Here is an 18720-nt window from a genome sequence, read left to right as displayed (position 1 = left end):
ACAAGTGGCAATATCCCCCCCAAACCTGGACACAGTTATTCTAAGATAAAAGTTCTTATAGCAGTATAGCTTACTCCATTTCAGGAACTGAAATAAGCAATACTAGTGTAAAGCATCTTTAAACCTGTAAAACTGTGTCTACTCTATGGCTTTTACTGGTATAACCAGGTTGGCCAAAAAAATCACCCCCGCCCTCCTCCATCCAATATAGTTATACTTGTAAAACTTTTAAGCACGGACCATCCAAAGTTCCTCTCTGCCTTTTTTCCAGTTACTTCATTATGTTCCATCTGAGGCTTTCCTGCTCTAGCATGGGAGAGCCATGTTAGGTCTGGTCTACATCTAAAATTTAGGTTGACCTAAGTATGTTTCTCAGGGGTGTGAAAAATTCACATCCCTGAGAGATGTTAAGCAAATGTAAGCCCCAGTATAGACGTCAACTAGGTCAACAGAAGAATTCTTCCATTGACTTAGCAACTGTTTCTCGAGGGGGTGGATTTACTACTGCAATGTAAAAACCCCTTTCATTGTTGTAACACATGTCTATATCACAGCCTTCCCTTAGACAAAAGGGTTAGAAGCAACTGCTACTAAAACCTTTCCCCTTTCTGAAGTTGTAGCTCTGGCTTTGAGCATGCAACTGGATCTTTTCATTTCTTTTTGACAACATTGGGTAAAACTGTAAAAGATACATTTCATGTTGACTTCAAATGGACTGCATGTACTTAGTACTGCTCACCTTTGGTCCAGTGTTAGGACATTCAATTTCTGCTCTCTCAAATATACCAAAAAAATCATCCTAAAGAAATCAAACCCTTCAAATGATTGCAATGCTTCTTGCACTCAGAATGTGGTCCTTTTTCATTACATGCTACAACATAAACAACCAGGTAGTGCAAAAGGTGGCATTGGTTACAATATTTAACTTCTAGATATTCCCACAAAGGATCATTGTGGTAGCCAGGAAACAAAAGAGTCTCTTGTCCCAGGAAGCTTTTGGTGTCAGACAGGCAGATGTGAGTGTCAGACAGGCAGATGAAAGGCAAATGGAATGGGGGTGATTTGATAGTTTGAGGTAACAATAAAATGAAGTTCAGCAGAAGTCTCAGCTTGCCACTTGCATGAGTAGGCTACAGTAGTTCCAGTATCTTCAGATGGCTTCCACCAAATGTGAAATAAACAGGACCAAAATTTCATTTGCAATGTTTCAATAATGGTTAAATGGAGGTTAAGCAAGAGTTAAAGGAATTTCTGTAAATGAAATTTTGATCTCACTCAGTAACAAATGACTTATTTCTCTTTGAGAAATAAATATTTAAGATTTTTTATTTAAGTAAATGGTTTCCATTTGTTATTAAAGTAACAGTGTGCAACTTCCATCCTTGGAACAATTTGATTTATGTTGTCTTTTAAGGTCACCAATAATAGCTTGATATCCTTTTTTTTAAAAAAAATGAAATTACCAGATTGATTGATAAAGGTAAATAGTGTTGCTATAGTAGACTTCTGTAAGGTGTTTGACTTGGTACTGTATGACATTGTGATTAAAAAACTAGAATACAAAATTAACATGTCCCATATTAAATGATTAAAAACTGGCTAACTGAAGGTCTTAAAATGTAATTGCAAATGGGGAATCAACATAGAGGGAGGGATGTTTCTAATGGGGTCCCACAGTGATCAGTTCTTGGCTCTACACAAAATCTAATAGTTTGCAGATGACACAAAGATTGGGAGAATGGTAAACAATGAAGAGGACAGATCACTGATACTGAACGATCTGGATAGTTTGGTAAGCTAGGAACAAGGAAACAATGCATTTCGATATATCTAAATCGAAACGTATACACCCAGGAACAAAGAATATAGGTCATACTTACAGGATACAGGACTCTGTCCTGGAAAGCAGAGACTGAAAAAGATTTGGGGCCATGGTGAATAATCAGCAGAACATGAGGTTCCAATGCGACACTGAAGACAAAAGGTCTAATGAAATCCTTGAATACATAAACTGGGAAATCTTGAATAGGTGTAGAGAGGTTATTTTACCTCTGTATTTGGTACTGGTGCAACCACTGCTGGAATACTGTGACCAGTTCTAGTTCTTGCAGTTCAAGAAGGATGTTGATAAATTGGAGAGGGTTCAGAATAGAGCCACAAGAATGATTAAAGGGTTGGAAAACATGCCTTATAGTGATAGAATCAAGGAGCTCAATCTATTTAGCTTAACAAAGAGAAGATTAAGGGTTGATTTGATTACAGTCTGTAAATATCTACATGGGGGAAAATATTTGATAAGCTCTTCAGTCTAGCAGACAAAAATATAAACAGGTTGGAAAATATTCAATGGCTGGAAATTGAAGCTAGACAAATTCAGATTGGAAATAAGGCATCATTTTTTAACAGTGAGGGTAATTAACCATTGGAATAGTTTACCAAGGCTAGTGGTCACTTTTCTATCGCTGGCAAATTTTAAATCACAGTTGGATTTTTTTTAGACTATATGCTCTAGTTCAAAATAAATTATTATTTTGGAGGCATTCTAAGGCCTGCATTATAGAGGAGGACAGACTAGATGGTCACAATGGTCCCTTTTGGCCCTGGAATCTATGAATTTCCTCAACATTAGACCCAAACCAAAACTCCAGATCTGAACACCTCCATCTTCCTGAAGTTTGGAGAAATTTGGATCTGGAGCTAGCTATGGGCTTTTTTACTTTGATCTATTTACATTGGTCCAACCTCCTGAAGTAGATGCACTGTACCTGTGCAAAATGGAATGTACAGCATTGTAGCTTAATTTGGTAAATCCCACGAAGAGATCCATTGACTTCAATGGGGCTACATGCAGGCATGAAGTATGCAGAATTCTGTTTGCAGGATCACATGAATTACCCACGACATACATGGGAATTACAACTTTATCCAGCACTGAAATGCAATTACATCTGGCGTAGGATGCAGCAATCCAAACGAAAAGCTCCACTATAAAACTGTTTAAGACAAGAAGTGAAGCAGAATCTCTCACCTGAATGAAGTGACACGGGCATTTAGACAGACAGGCTGTAACTGCCATACACGGGAAATTGGCAAGTTCAATGGAGACAACACTCTTACTCTTCTAAAATTATCCTGGGATCTTTAATGATCACAAATGGTCAGAAACCCAGTTCTATGCCTCATATAAAAGATGGCACTTCCAACAGGTCAGTGTCCCCTAGTACCATTCTGAACTATTGGGTAAATGGGCCCATGGTGAAACAGCCACACCACTTTCTGCAGCATCTAGGTTTTTCTTGGCATTCCCCCAATCAAGTGCTGACCTCATGTGACCCTATCTAGCTAGTGAAATCTGAGGAGAGCACAAGTTAAGATAGTTTGAAACATTATCATTACCTAAAATATCTGCCATCAATGCAAATAGAAATAGTTCAAAATAACTACGTACATTTAGGTAAGATTATCATTCTGATTACATTTATTCAGACAATGAGTAATGGCAGAAATGTCTCCAACTATTTAATTATGTGAGACATTTGCTTAAGTGGCTCTTATGCATAAGCTTATAAAACCTGCAGAGATATGAAGCAATATTTGATGCTTTAAAGACAGTGGTGGTAGGGGATGAACTCCACTTGAGCAGCAACTTAGGTAATCCTAGAGGGAGGAAATTTCAGGCTCTTTCCAGTTTATTTTGAGATAGGAAAAGGTTATGAATATTCCCCAGTACTGTGAGAACTGACTGCATTCAACTGGACAAATAGAATAAAATGTTATCTATGGGAAGGCAAATGGTCTTAGTAATCATGCCAGTTATAATGCAAGGGCCAGGCACATTTCACCCCATAAACTAAGTCAAATGTTAAACGGCCAAAGCAAATGAAGGGTAAATGGTCAGCCAGGTGTCATACCTAGTGGTAATGGAAAGGTAACGGAGGTATTAGTATTCATTAGGTATCATGGGCTTCATTTGCAGAAATACTAAATACCTACAACTAAAGCAAGGGGAGCTGTAGGTATTCAGCACCTCTGAGAATCAGGGCTTACATATATTAGGTTTAATGATCAGATTAAAGCAGCTTTAATCAGCACTGACAATTTCATCTCATTTATAAAAGTTGCAGGCAAAATGCTACATATTGGTAGGTGATGGAGTCAAATGCTATTCACTAAGGGCCTGTCTACACAGCAAGTTACTGCCTGGCAAGGCAGGGTGTGAATCTACAGCACACCAGCTTGCCATGCAGTAATAGCCCATGTGGACACTGCCACAGTGCACTGAAAGTCCCAAATGGTTTGCAGGGTAGACAAGCCCCAAGTATAGGTAGCAATAGTAATGTGGTATTCAGGTCTTTTGGTGCCCCCTGGAGGGGACCCTAAATCCCAGCCACCACCAATTCCACTGGTGTCCATAGAAAAAAATCCTATCAAGCCACACAACAGCCAGGGATGTGGCAGAGTAAATTCTAGGCAGATTCAGAGGCCGTTCAGGGAAGCACATCCAGCCAGAAGTTAGTTAAGTGCAGATGAACCTATTTAGGTTCAGCATTTTTACAGCAAGGGGTGTTATCCTCTGAGATGAGAAACGAGGAGGTTGTGCTGACCAGGAGCTAGGGCAGGGAGCTCTGGAGAAATGTAGGAGCTGAACTGTCTGGTTTGTACTCTGTTCTTGTAGTTTTGAGTTTAGTGCTTGTAACACTCTTTGCAGAGTGTGTGACTTTGCATTCAAACTGGAGCCCCTTGTGAACTTGTGCTCTCACCTTTCTGCTTCTGACCTTGTCACAAATTTTGGCCTGGTCCTGTAGTTATATAGGCAAAATACCCATTGCTTTCAATGGGAGTTTTGCTTATCTAGGAGATGTAGGATCAGGCCTTTTGTCTTGAGCTCTGGCTAGCACAGAAATCCAACCAGATCTCTTTGATTTTATGCATATTTATTACATTTTCACTCACTGGACCAAAATTTAAAGAAGGATCTTGGTGTCAGTATCAGAAAAGGATACTGGACTGTAAGGCACACTGAATTATTGGATACATAATCAGATGTAAAATTCATATATGGGCTCAAATTTTGTTTATGATTTTTATGTAAGGTGCTCACACTATTTACAGTTGTACTTCAGAGTAAAAGCTACCAGATATGCACACAGTCCATTGTAGGGAGAGTTAAATAGAAAGGGAAAAGATTAACCATTCTACACAGGGAAAAATAACTTTCTTCTACATTAATTTTGATTGGACTCTTGAATTCACATTAAAATAGTCAGTGGAGGTCTGTTAAAGTGTTTGAATACAACTGGAGAAAATCAGCAGTGAATATAGGAGCTATTTATTGTATTCTAGCATTTTTTTCCTTTCTTTCTTTGGTGAATAGGTGCCTAGCTTTATACATTCAAGATTTATGTTAATCATTTAAATCATTATAACATGGTCAGATTGATACATACAAGCAGTGAATTAGCAGCATCCCTGTTTGGTTATTCTGTTGGGTAGACCCAGAACATTCAGATTGTCACTAATAAAGTGTTGCATTATTTTAAACTACATTGCACTATACAATACCCACCACTTATCTTTTTTCCATTACCTGCTTCAATATATTCTGAACAGGAAAGAACAGTAAACATTCTACTAAACTTAATATATCTCTCTCCCTGGCCAGAGAGCCCTGATTGATCAGAAAGCCCTTATGAATGTTGTGGTTTGGCAGAAAACTGAAATGAAGTGGAATAATTGACTGATCCCTTTTGATTGGTCCAAACTGCAGTGTAAGACTGACAGGATGAGCATTAGTGAAAAGTATAAAAGTAGTAAAGACAATACAATTTACATAATGAGAAAAAAGGTTCACATTTCTTTCTGCAGCTAGTCTAGCTTTACATTTCCTCTAGGATTATGTGACGGGGCAGAGCAGCCCTGCACTGGTCCCGCAGGGGTTAACCCTTCCTTCCTAGCTGAGGAAGCCACGCCCCGGAAGCTCTGCTGGGCATGCTCCAACTGGAGAACAGGTATAAAAGCCTGCAGAGCTGCTCAGTCTGGGCTGACTGCCGGAGGGGAAGGACGCACACCGCCAGCTCCTGAGGAGGGACAGCCTGCTCACCAGGATCTGGAGGCCAGCCAAGCCGGGACTCACCCTGAGTATGTCACAGGAGGGGAACAGACTGGAGGACCCCCTGAAGCGGAGAACCTGCAGTTTTTATTAGGAAGTGACCCAGGGGAACTTTGCGCTCTAATGCCGTTTGCCTCTACAGATGCTTGGCATGTTGTGGGCGGATCCCCGCTGAGCTGGTGGCAAGGGGAACTTGCCACTACCAGCGCCCTGGGTTGGGACCCAGGGGAGAGGGCAGGCCTGGGTCCCCCTATCGCCCCTCCCACCACACTATGGGGATTGTATGGACCCTGGCCATTAAGCCGCATTGCTCCAATGCAGGGAGCAATTTATATGGACCCTGGCCATTGGGCCACACTGCCCTGACACTTGGGGCGACTTACCTGGACTCCGGCCACTAGGAGGCACTACCCCCCTTGTGAGGGGGATTGTATGGACTCTGGCCATTAGGCCGCACTGCATCAATGCGGGGAGCAATTTATATGGACCCTGGCCATTGGGCCACACCTCCCTGACACTTGGGGTGAGTTACCTGGACTCCAGCCGCTAGGTCCACTACCCCGACTAAAGGGTGATTGTGTGGCAGGAGGCCATTAGGCCGCAACTGGCTGCCCACAGAGAGATTGGCACATGAACTTGAGAGTGGCGAGATTTCAACACCCCATCCTACCCCTGCCACAAAGGGGTGGGACGGTGCCAGGCTCGCCACAGACTACAACACTTACTTCTCATTGTCCGGCTATACTGAAAGAAGGATAAGAGGCACTTGATATGGATTTAATCAATCCACAAGTTTATTATTAGATATCTGGGACTACCCAGAAGATAAAAATTTACAGTGCAGGCAACTCCACGTTCATTCAAATAACTACCCAGGACTTCCACCAGCCCCCTTCATTTTCCATCCAGGCTCCCCAGCCAGCCCATGGCTTGGGCCTTACAAGCCACCCCCTCTCATAGGAGGGTTAAGGTGGGCCATAAGAAAATGGAGTTGGCTCCTTGTCATACCAAGCATAGGAGCTGCAACCCCCCCTCCTCCCCGTTCCATTAACCAGCACCTCCTTTTGTAGTCCCTTACTAGGCCATTTATCTGGTCACTGGATGCCTTCCCTATGGAGTACCTGCACTGGACATCTGCTGCAAGGAGGAACCAGCAATTAGCTTGGCTGCCTCCCCCACAAACCCAGTCAGGTTCCCAGACACCGCCCAATGGGCTCTTGTATAGCAGCCCCAAAACATGTCAGCCCCCAAGTCTGAAAGTTGATCGTCAAGGATGCCTGCAGCTGGGTTGCCAGTAAGCATGTACCACAACATCTGCCCCTCTGTGATGGGCCCTATTGGTGACCAGCTTTCCAGATCCTGATATTGGAAGAACTCATTAAAACTTCCTTCACAGTTCATCCATGTGCCCGGAGCTAGGATCTCCATGCCCCTGCCAACATCATACACCGAGGCTCCATAGCACCTGTAGCATCTGCTTGGATTCGTTTCTAGCTCCTGGTGCCAACTCCCCAAACCTGTCAAACTGAAATTGAGACAAGGCATCTGCTATGCCGTTATTCACCCTGGGCACGTGCTTGGAAGAAAAACAGATGTTCAAGCTTAAACATTGTAGCACAAATTTCCTCACTAACTTCATAACCCTGTTTGATCTGGAAGTCTGGCGATTGATAACATGTACCATTACCATGTTGTTGCACCAGAAACACCCTTTTTTTAGCCAGCTCTGGTCCCCAGATAACCACTGCAATGAAAATGGGGAGGGGGGGGCGGAGAATATTCAGTCAATGGCAGCTGTTCTAAAAACACCTTGCTAAGAAAACTCCTGAAGACTGTAAAAAGCAACAGAGAGTCCTGTGGCACCTTAAAGACTAACAGATGTATTGGAGCATAAGCTTTCATGGGTGAATACCCACTTTGCGTCTGACGAAGTGGGTATTCACCCATGAAAGCTTATGCTCCAATACATCTGTTAGTCTTTAAGGTGCCACAGGACTCTCTGTTGCTTTTTACAGATCTAGACTAACACGGCTACCCCTCTGATTCCTGAAGACTGTGGCACCTGTCAAATGCCCTCAGAGGGCCATTCCAGTAGCTGGGGATGCTGAAATCCCCCTGTGCTAGCAGTGGCATGAGGGCAAGATTAGAGCAGCTCTGGTAGCTGCGAGACACCCAAGGATGCGAGACATCCTTTATGCAGAGGGAATCCTCAGGTGGCCAGCTAAACGACTGTTACTCAGTAATCTAAGAAAACATTTGCTGCTTTGCAGCAACTATGCTACCATAATATCCTCTTCAATGAATAGGAGACATTGTAGGTTACCATAGGTAACAGAGGTACTGAATTTTTAATTTTTAATTATGCCCACTGTGTGCAGTGACTTGAATACCTGAAGGGCCAAATTTAATGACTTTAAGGGGCAAATTTCCCCTGTCTTTGATGACCTGAGGCCTCTCTTATTTTTGGTATAGTTTTGTGCCAACAATTAAGGTCTTTATTTCTTTCTAAAGAAAATATCATCTCTCTCTCTCTCTCTCTTTTTTATATTGCCATCCATCACCGCAGTATCTGAGCACTTTCCACATAAAATTGATAGCAATAGTGAAGCCCCTCAAGGACAACATGAATTTCAAAAGATTTGTCTCCAAAGTCAACATAGTTAGGGCAGAAAGAGCAAGCATAATGCTAACGCCAGCATTATGCTCCTGCATGATCCTCCAGCCCAGGATATATATTTATATAAAATTGTATTGAAAATAAAGACCAGGAACTAAATGGGAAAGATTTTTCTCCTGCTCATTTTTGTCACTTCATCCATATTAATATAAAAGAGAGCAATGTTGCTAATGAGTTATCTGACCAGCATGTTATTTTAAACTAACGCATGCTATGACATAATCAGATTGCTCCCTGAACCTGAGCTATTTTATCATACATGGGAACCGGGTTTTAGCTGGTATGATATAGATTCTGGAATGGCAATTTAATGCAATCTCTCATCTGTTTCCCTGATTGCAACCATTTAGTGCAATCTTAAAGAAAGATGATTACAACTCACTGGTTCTTAATGTTTAATTTATTTACATTCATGCCTGCTAGAGCGCCATTTCATTCCTCCCCTTAATGATGGCATAAAATCATTGAAAAATGATGTGCAATAAACATTATTATTATACCACTGTCCTGTCTGGAAGATAACTAATTCTATCACTCCTAACACTGATTGACCTACATGGCATAGCTCTTAAAATTCTAGCCGTTATAGGAAGAAAAAAAAAAAAGCACAGGCAGAAGATTTCTTTACTGATACTTGGCACAATAGCAAATTTTTAGTTAAAATAAAATCCAGGCAGGATTGGCATTTCTGTGCTGGTAGCTACAGCAAAGCCACACACACAAAAAAGGAGGAAAGAATAAATGTCATATTAGCTGAAAGAAAGGGTGAATTTTTGGCGCCATGACTGCATGCTAATTGGCACTTCTTGTGTTGTTGCCTGGTGCACGGGTATTCACATTAAGCTGAACAAATGCCACATTTGCATTTCCGATAAATGCTAGCATTTTTCACATGTCTCATGCATCCCTTGTTTAAATACACATACCTTAAAAGTTACCTAAATTAGTCAGCCACGATAACCTATTATCTCATTCTAATTGGCAGAATTATGGAATTTTTATAACAAGAATCTTGACTCAGCATAAAGAACCCTGCCAACAACATTTGGGGATTAAAATACAACAACAAAAAGTTAAAGTGCTGGGATAGATATCTTCTAACAAAAAGGGCACACAATAACCTCTGCCAACAAGCAGGGGGTATTAAAGTTCGAGGCAGCATTCATGAGTGTAAAACTTTTTTTTAAACATAATACAGACATCATTATGTGACTTCTTTGTTAAAAAGCGCTGTCTTTTTTACTTAGCAAAAACAACATTTGCAAGTTTACTGTCTCTTTCAAAATTACGTCATTCTGTTTGTTGTTATAATAAACATAACACATACATTTTTCTTGAAGGAATTAAGCTAAATGACTAATAAAGTACTGCATCTATTGCAGTGGCTGAAAATGCTTATATTTCAGGTTAAATGTTTTAGAAGAAATCTGAAAAATAACTAAGTATGCATAACATCTTTCTTTAATATTAATATATAGACCTTACTTGAAGACAGTTAACGTTTATTAGAAGTATTAAAGCGTGAGGTTCAGCTAACAAGGGACATTGATTCCAAGTGCATCTGCGATCCAAAAACTGACAGTGAAAATGGCACTTTCTGCTTCTTTTCAGTGACAAAAATAAGTTTTACTCCTGTTACCCCTGCAGCACCAAGCTGTCTGATACAGAGACAAAGATGGATTCTGTTCCTTCAAGGATTCTGTGTATTCTCATCAGAACTGTTAGTCAAGTTCCAATGAGTTATGTATGTGCAAAGCCAATGCTGTCAATGTGGTTGCATAGGGGTCACTGAAGGCACAATTTGGCCTGTAGAATCATTATTAATGGTAATGATGCACGTGACAGTAAGAACCCAGTCTGGCTTGGAGTCCAGGGTGAGTTTGCAGGGCTGACAGTGAGCAAATCCATCTTGTAACTTGCAACTGAACATTTTTGATATGAAAAACAAACAAATAGATGAACGTGGAACCTCACAGTGCCATTTTTACAATCACTTTTTCAGAGCAGAACCACAATTTAAGGAGAATAAAACTATCTAATCCCTTTTTAATAATCCATGGTGGGTTAAATCAGGCTGGTTGCAATTTCTATTATTGGATTTCACTGATGGTATATTTAGTTGTATCTATATTTAAATCTATTTATGGCATGTCTGTGCACATGTTTGGTAGATGGAATACAAGGTGGGGGATAGGGGAAGGAACAGAGTGAGATTATATCTGCTTCCAGATAATTCAGATTGCACAAAAATTTCAGTAGCAGTAACATCTCAATGCCAGATCCAGCACAACAGCTCAATCATCTCTTGAAATGTGCAACTACTGGAATTGTCCAGATGCATGGACCAAAGTAGACCTGTCTTTTCGGAAAAGAAAAGTCAACACACCGTGGATGCCCTTAAACAAGAAAGGTCCCTGGAAGGAAGTTTTGGAGTTCACTGAATGAATGCTCTGCCTCCCATGCACTGTATGTTTCACATACACTCTTTTCCTCTCCTTTGCTGGTTCACGGACGAAGTGATGCCAGGAACCAGCAGTCTACAGCTCGAACATATCTGCTTTTGAAAAAACATAAACACCCCACACAAAGCAGTGGGTTTTCTAGCCCAACATGGATGGCCTTGGAGTGGTACTGGGGGATTGCCTCATCACCTTTGTTATTGTTCTTATATCCTGTACCTGATTAACTTATAATGCAGGAGATCACCCCACCCTAGGCTGTCATCTTCCCCTGAATGCCATATGTGCGGGGGGCAGGAGGGGAAGAGGAGTGGAATGAAGGCTGTACTCTAAGATGCATGGCATTTTTCCCCTTGGCTAACCACTGAAACAGAACTTAAATACCAACATCTTTGGGATGCTGCCCTCTAAAATGTCTAATGTTCCATCAACTGAGGAAGAAGATGCCTTTGCTTAAAGCATTAAAGGGTGGGTTCCTTGGTGTCATTCCAGTGAGTCTGACTGCTATATACTGGATGGAGGGACTGGCCTAGCAGACCTGGAGCTGTGGAGGTTCTTTTGGCTTTGCCAGGATTCTTGTGAGTGTATTTAAAACACAGTGAAACTTGCTTATAGGAGCCTCACATACAATTAAACATTTTGTACAGTGCAATGGACTAAAATTCCAAAACTGCTTCAACACAACTCTTGCGGTATTTCCTTTGCATTTAGAGTGACACTTCATTCTGTTTATACTGATTTTTGACCACACTACATAAGCTGATATAACTCTGCTTACCCCTTGGAATGCAGCATTTCAGGGGACTAGCACACCCGTCACCTTCCTCTGCTCTACTCAGCCAGAGGAAGGAGGGACAGGAGAAGAGCAATTAACCCAATCGTGATGCTCCGTGAGCCAGAGGAGTTGAAAGGGAGGGCTGGATAAGAGGCCCCTGCACTGGTAAACAGCCTGCTCCAGATAGAGTGAAATATAGGTTGCTTGTGATGGTAGGGGACGGGGCTCAACAGCTCTGGTGCTCACGTCTGGTTTGTCTTATGTTCCTAAAAGTTCATGCTTCAGGGCATCAACTACTCAGATATCTGGGAATATCTCATTTAAGCATTTCCCTGCCATCGCAGGGTCCTGTTGCACTAGTGCAACTTGGTCTAATTTTAGTTGTTGGGTTTAGTGTGTGAGTGCTGGGTGGTGTTGGTGGCCTGTGAGAACCAGGAGGTCAGACTAGATGATCTGGTGCTCTTAAGCCCTGTGACTCTTTTTTGTGTTTAAAAACATTATTTCACTGTGTAGTTTCCATTGTACCATTATCATTTTTGTATACTCATTATATTCAGCTTAATGGCTCAGACAGTGTAGTTTTGTGGTCCCATCATTCTAATACCAAGTGAGGGAGTCTCCTCCACTCTGTTCGTATGGAAATGCTGCTCATTGCCCATCCTGTTGTTCTGCCCTCTTTGAGTATTGGCCATTCTCTGCTAGCTCCAGAGTAGAGTTAGAACCAACAAACCCCTCCTCCCAGAACCAATTCTCTGTTCTGCCCAAACTGTGATTGCTATATTTCACCACATACAGAGACATTAGAGAAAAACAAATACTCTTGTTGGAAGGTTGCAATGTAACACTGCTCTGTTTCTGAGAATTCAGAACAACAACACACAAGAACCTCAAAATCGAGAGAGAGAGAGAGAGAGAGAAAATAGACCATCTACTCTCTACAGCAGTGAGGTACAACTCACCCCCACCTTGCTTTAAGCTGGCTCCCTTCCCCCCCAAGAGGGACACTGCTCCCACATTTTGCTACAGAGCTCTGTAGCCTGCAAGCTGGATCCACTCCCTCCCCTCCACACACACACTTAAAATGATAGTTTACATCCCAACACACAGTCCTCCATACACCACAGTGATTGGTAAGGAACGGAGTAGAGACGAAGCAAAGGTAACTCGAATCTACTTTGGGACCCTCAGGTATTCTGTGGCTCTCTGAGAGCCAATTTTGACTTCAGCATAAGTTTTGAGCAGCCCCTCAGAGCACCTGCAAAGGAAGGGGTAGTGTATGGCTGTTTCCCTGCTCTACACCATCCAGGGATTGGCCCTTACATGGGGGTTAGGGGCTTCCCTGCAGCCATTTCTAACCCCTTCATGGCCAAAGTAGCATAAAGGGTCAGGTGCCATGGGGAATTGGCACCAATGTGTTTTAGTTCTCAGAAAACAAAGGAAATTAAAGAACAAAATGGGAGGAGGAAGAGTCAGAACATGTCATATCAACTAACTAACCAACCCACCCCTTTTGGGCTAATTTTCTCCCATTTGATCTTTACATTCTTTTGGAAAGTTTCAGGAAACTTGGGTAGATATGCCACTTCTGCCTTATGGAGCTGGGGAAAGCTTACAGGTTTCTTTTTTTGTCCAAAGCAATGTGACTTTTTTATGCTCTCCAATAACTTCAGTGGCTTGCTTTTAAAAGTTCAAACTTGTCATGTCGTTAATCTTGGATGAGGACAAGTGCGTATGACACATTTGAAAGGAACTGGTTTAAAAATAAGAATGGTATTAGCATTCAAATTACTTAACCTTTTCAGTGGCATCATATTATATTGGTGGTAATTGTATTATACACCAGGAACCCATGAATATGAATATGCACCAGATATACCTCTTAAATGGTTCAATTCATCACCATTCAAATGACTGGGCCAAGAGCAAAAGTCCAGAGCAGAACAAAACCCTAACTGTTTATTTTTAAATATAATCTAGCTATTCAATTGCAGATCATACTTTGGTTCTGCAGACCCTGGTTGCAGAAAGGGTCTGTGATGACATCAGGGGCAGTACACAGCAAGAGAGCACACAAGACAGGTAGCGGCTGTTATGCTTCAAACCTGAAAAAAAGCTAATTTATCATCCCCCTGCTTGAAGGCTCCACCTCGTGAAGAGAGTGGGGATTGCTTCAGCTGGCTGGAGACTCCTATTCCAACAATCTGGCCTGGGAGCTGCCAGAATGCGTTCAGGGATGAGGTGACAGGAGGCAGGGACCACAGAGAGTAATGCCAGGGCAGAAGAAGAAGGAGGAACCCTGACCTTCTGTTAGATAATTACTAGACTAACTGGTTGAAAAAGACCAATTATGTTTGGCAGGAGATTTTGAAAAGAATTTTTTGTTTTTTCTTTGAAACTTCTCATGACGTTTTTCTTCTTGATGGAAAATCAAAACTGAAAAAAATGGTTTTCAAAAATGTTCTTGGTAAAAATTGCAAAAACTGAAACTCCTAAGCATTACCAGAACCAGAACATTTTTAGTGAGCATTTTTGGTTTTCAGTTTCCAGTTTGTTATTGAAAAAAATTGAAAAAAAAATTGACCAAAATAAAAATAATTAATAAAAATTCTATTTTACTAAAAAAAAAATGTCTTGATGAAATATTTTTGACCATCTCCAGTTAACCCACTGATCTGTTCAGTGACTGGCAGCGGCACCTCTCTCTCTTCCCTTCTGCTCACTCTCCTCCTAGGATTTTTGAAGTGCACCAGTCACTATTGATTACACTTTGTGCAGCACAACCAATTCCACCCATAGGACCTTTTGGGGGTGGAGGGAGAAGAAGGAGAAATGGCATGGTTGCTGGGGCCCTTCATTGGAAACCAGCATTCACGTAAATAGGTGGCAAATTAGCCAACACTGGTGGTTTTCTTTAATTCCATTTCTGATTTTAGTTACACGGCAGCAATCCTCTATAAATCACAACAGCAAATGGCAAGAATGGATACATATCTTAGCAACTGAAATATGCATGTGAGCTATCTTGTGAGAAATTATAAGCTGCACCATTTTATGTTGCTGAATATCCTGAATAAGTGGACAATCCAGAGTAAATACATTAAAAATATATTCTAATATCATAGTTGATGTTAATTAACAAAAACCGATATAGGCTCTACAATTAAAAGTATAGTCCAAGTACCCTTCACCCCCAGTTCAATTTTGCATACATTTTCTATGAAAAATTAACAAATGATGTAAATATTTTTGTCTTTGGAAGCAAAGCAGTGTCACATAAAAGCATTCCACCAAAAACCAAAACTATTGAGGAGTCTTAAAAGGAATTCATGTTAATGTTCAGTCCAGACAATATGACCCAAGTAGTCTGTACATTGTGAGACAGAAAATAAGTCAAATCCAAAAATGCTTTTAGTTACCATTTAATATTTCTAGAGCCAGTAATCTCTGAAACATGCAGTTTAACCAGGCTGCAACTTTGTTAAATAACAGATCTGGCAATAACTTGCCCAGTGCAGGTCATCCGTTCCACCTGGTGGAGAGCAGCCATCAGCTTCCCTCCCGTTAACCCGGTTCCCATTACCTTCACCTCACACAAGCGTTAAGGGTGTGAAGAAGGGAGCATAGCCCCTCAATGTACCAGACATTAGGAGCCTCAACCCCACTGCAAAGATGCCTTCTCCTAATCTGCTTCCAATTCTTTATCAGAGTATTGGAGACCCCTCCCCATACACACTTGAACAATTACCTGCACTAGGCACTTGCCACCAGGAGGTACCAGCAATTTGCTTGGTTGCCTCTCCCAAGCTGGATTCCCAGCATGTTAACAATTCTTTCTCTAATAGCACCCGAAACTATATTCATTCCCCAGTCACAGACATAGACCATCATAGACCTTTCCCATCCATATTATTTAGCCACCAGCCAATTCACCCCTCTCCTGGTCTTGTTCATCTGTGAAAGCCAGGCAGCTCCCTTGCCAGACCCTCCGCTGTGTCATCTCCAGCCAAATTACACTCAGCCCCTGGAAAATGACCTGTATCCATGCAATTTCTTTTTGTCCTAATCCTTAGCTCCACCCAGAAATATTTCTCTTCTATAATTGGGAAAAAAACAGATGATGTCATGTCATATATGTCATATAATACTCTTTCCATTCCATTGGTATCTCAGTAGGATGTTAAACAGCAGCTACTAATGTTAGATGTTTTAAAATTAGCAGGTCTGGATAACTTGCATCCAAGCAGAGGCGATGTGTAGGGGGGACACAGATTGGCCTGCTGGGGGTGGGGAAGGAGAGGGGCTCTGTCCTTCTCTACCTGTGCCTCTCCCCTGGCACGTTGGGCCACTCTCCCTGGCAGCTGGCCGGGGAGTGGGATGGAGCCGCTTCTGCCTGACAGAGTCTGCTCTGCCTCCCAGCCAGGCTCTCTCAGACAGAAGCGGCTGCATCCCACTCTCGGCCCAGATGCCATGGAGAGTGGCCGAACATGCTGGGGGAGAGGCACAGGGAGAGAAGTACAGAGAGGCCTCCCCCCTGCAAGTAACACAGGGCAGGGAAAGTGCTGTGGCCCGAGGATGGGCAGAGGGCTGGGGTGACTGGGTAGGGGAGACACGTGGCTGTCACGTGTCCTCCCCTTTAGCTTGTGCCCCCCAGTATGAGGGAACACCAGTCATTTCTGCATCCAAGAGTTTTAAAAGAGCTGGCTGGACCGTTAAAGTGGATTTTGTCTCAGCACACCAGGGAAGTTCCAGAAGACTGGAAGAAAGCTAATGTTATGCCAATATTTTAAAAGGGTAAATGGGATGACCCAGGTAATTATAAGCCTTGTCAGTCAGACACTGCGTGGAGTGGCTCATGTGGGACTTCATTAATAAAGACTCAAAGGAGAGTAATATAATTAATGTCAATCAACATGGGTTGCTGAAAAACAGATATCGTCAAACTAATTTGATTTTTTATGAGATTACAAATTTGGTTGATAAAGGTAATCAAAAGTTTTGATGTAATATGCTTAGACTTCTGAAAAGCATTTGACTTGGTACAGCATGACATTGTGATTAAGAAAACTAGAAAGGTATAAAAATTGACATGGCACACATTAAATGGATTAAAACTGTATAACAGATAGGTCTCAAAATATAACTATAAATGAGGGATCTTCATCAAACAGGTGTGCTTCTAGTGGGGTCCTGCAGGGATCTGTTCTAAGCCCTATGCTATTTAACATTTTTATTAATGACCTGGAAGAAAACTTAAAATCATCACTGATAAAGTTTGAAGATGACAACCAAACTGCGGGAGTGGTCAAAATGAAGAGGGCAGGTCACTGATACAAAGCAATCTGGATCACTTGGTAAACTGGGTTCCAGAAAACAATATTTGTTTTAATACAAAATTAAATATAAATGTACATATCTAGGAACAAAAAACATATGCCATACCTAAAGGATGTGGGAGTCTATTCTGGGAAGCAGTGAGTAAAAAAGATTTGGGGATCATAGTGGATAATCAGCTGAACATGTGTGACACTTTAGCCAAAGAAGCTAATACAATTCTTGGATGCATAGACAGGGGAATCTTGAGTAGGAATAAAGAAGTTATTTTACCTCAGTATTTGACACTGGTCAGACAACTGCTGAAATACTGTATCCAGTTCTGGTGTCCACAATTCAAGAAGAATGTTGAAAAATTGTAAAGGGTTCTCAGTAGAGCCACTAGAATGATTAAGGGATTAGAAAACGTGCCTTCTAGTGATAGACTCAAAGAGCTCAATCTATTTAACTTAACGAAGAGAAGGTTAAGGGGTGACTTGATTACAGTCTATAAATACCTACATGAGGAACAAATATTTGGTAATGGGCTCTTCAGTCTAGCAGAGAAAGGTATAACATGATCCAATGGCTGGAAGTTGAAGCAAGATAAATTCATACTGGAAATAAGGTGAATATTTTTAACAGTGAGGGGAATTAACAACATTGGAACAACTTTCTAAGGTTGTGGTGGATTCTCCATCACTAACTATTTTAAAAATCAAGTGTTGTGAGTTGGGGGTCGTCCTCCCCCCTCAGGCTCAGCGGGAGGTGACTCCTTCTCACTACGTCATAGCAGCCAAAGTCTATCAGCAGGGAAATTAGCACATCACCAGTCTATAGCCCTAGCCCTTTGGCAATCAGTCCTTAGCCTAGCCTCCAAGCTAGGGCAGCCAGCAGATACAGTTGGGTGGTGTGGGCCCCGGGTCAGGGAAAAGCAAGGGGCAGTTTTCAGCCCAAAGCCTGCTGGCTAGGGTGGCATGGCAGAGTCTGGTACTCTGGGCCTCTGGGCAGGGCAAAGCATGGAGCAGTCTTTAGCCCTGCCTTCTGGCTAGGTGTGTTGCATGGCCAGAAAGGGTTAAACATCCTGCAGGATGAATTACTCAAATTCAACCCTTAAAAACATATGGGGAGATAAAGTTTGTGTTTTTGTGTATTTACATATATATGGGTAGTGGTCAACAATGTAATCAACAGTCTGTCTATGCTGTATTCTGTTAATTCAGAGATCAAAAGAACATCCTAGCATTTAAATGAACTATAAACATAGGAAATCGCTGTATTCATCTCTCTTTGAAGTGTATAGCAAATCACCTGTGAATGGTGGAAAAACAGGCAATTGCCTTATGTTAATTCATATAGCTAAGTACCGGTGATGAACCTGCTTCAAAAT

This window comes from Malaclemys terrapin, chromosome 1, assembly GCF_027887155.1.
Source record: "Malaclemys terrapin pileata isolate rMalTer1 chromosome 1, rMalTer1.hap1, whole genome shotgun sequence".
Classification (NCBI taxonomy): Eukaryota; Metazoa; Chordata; order Testudines; family Emydidae; genus Malaclemys; species Malaclemys terrapin.
This window is presented reverse-complemented; position numbering follows the sequence as displayed.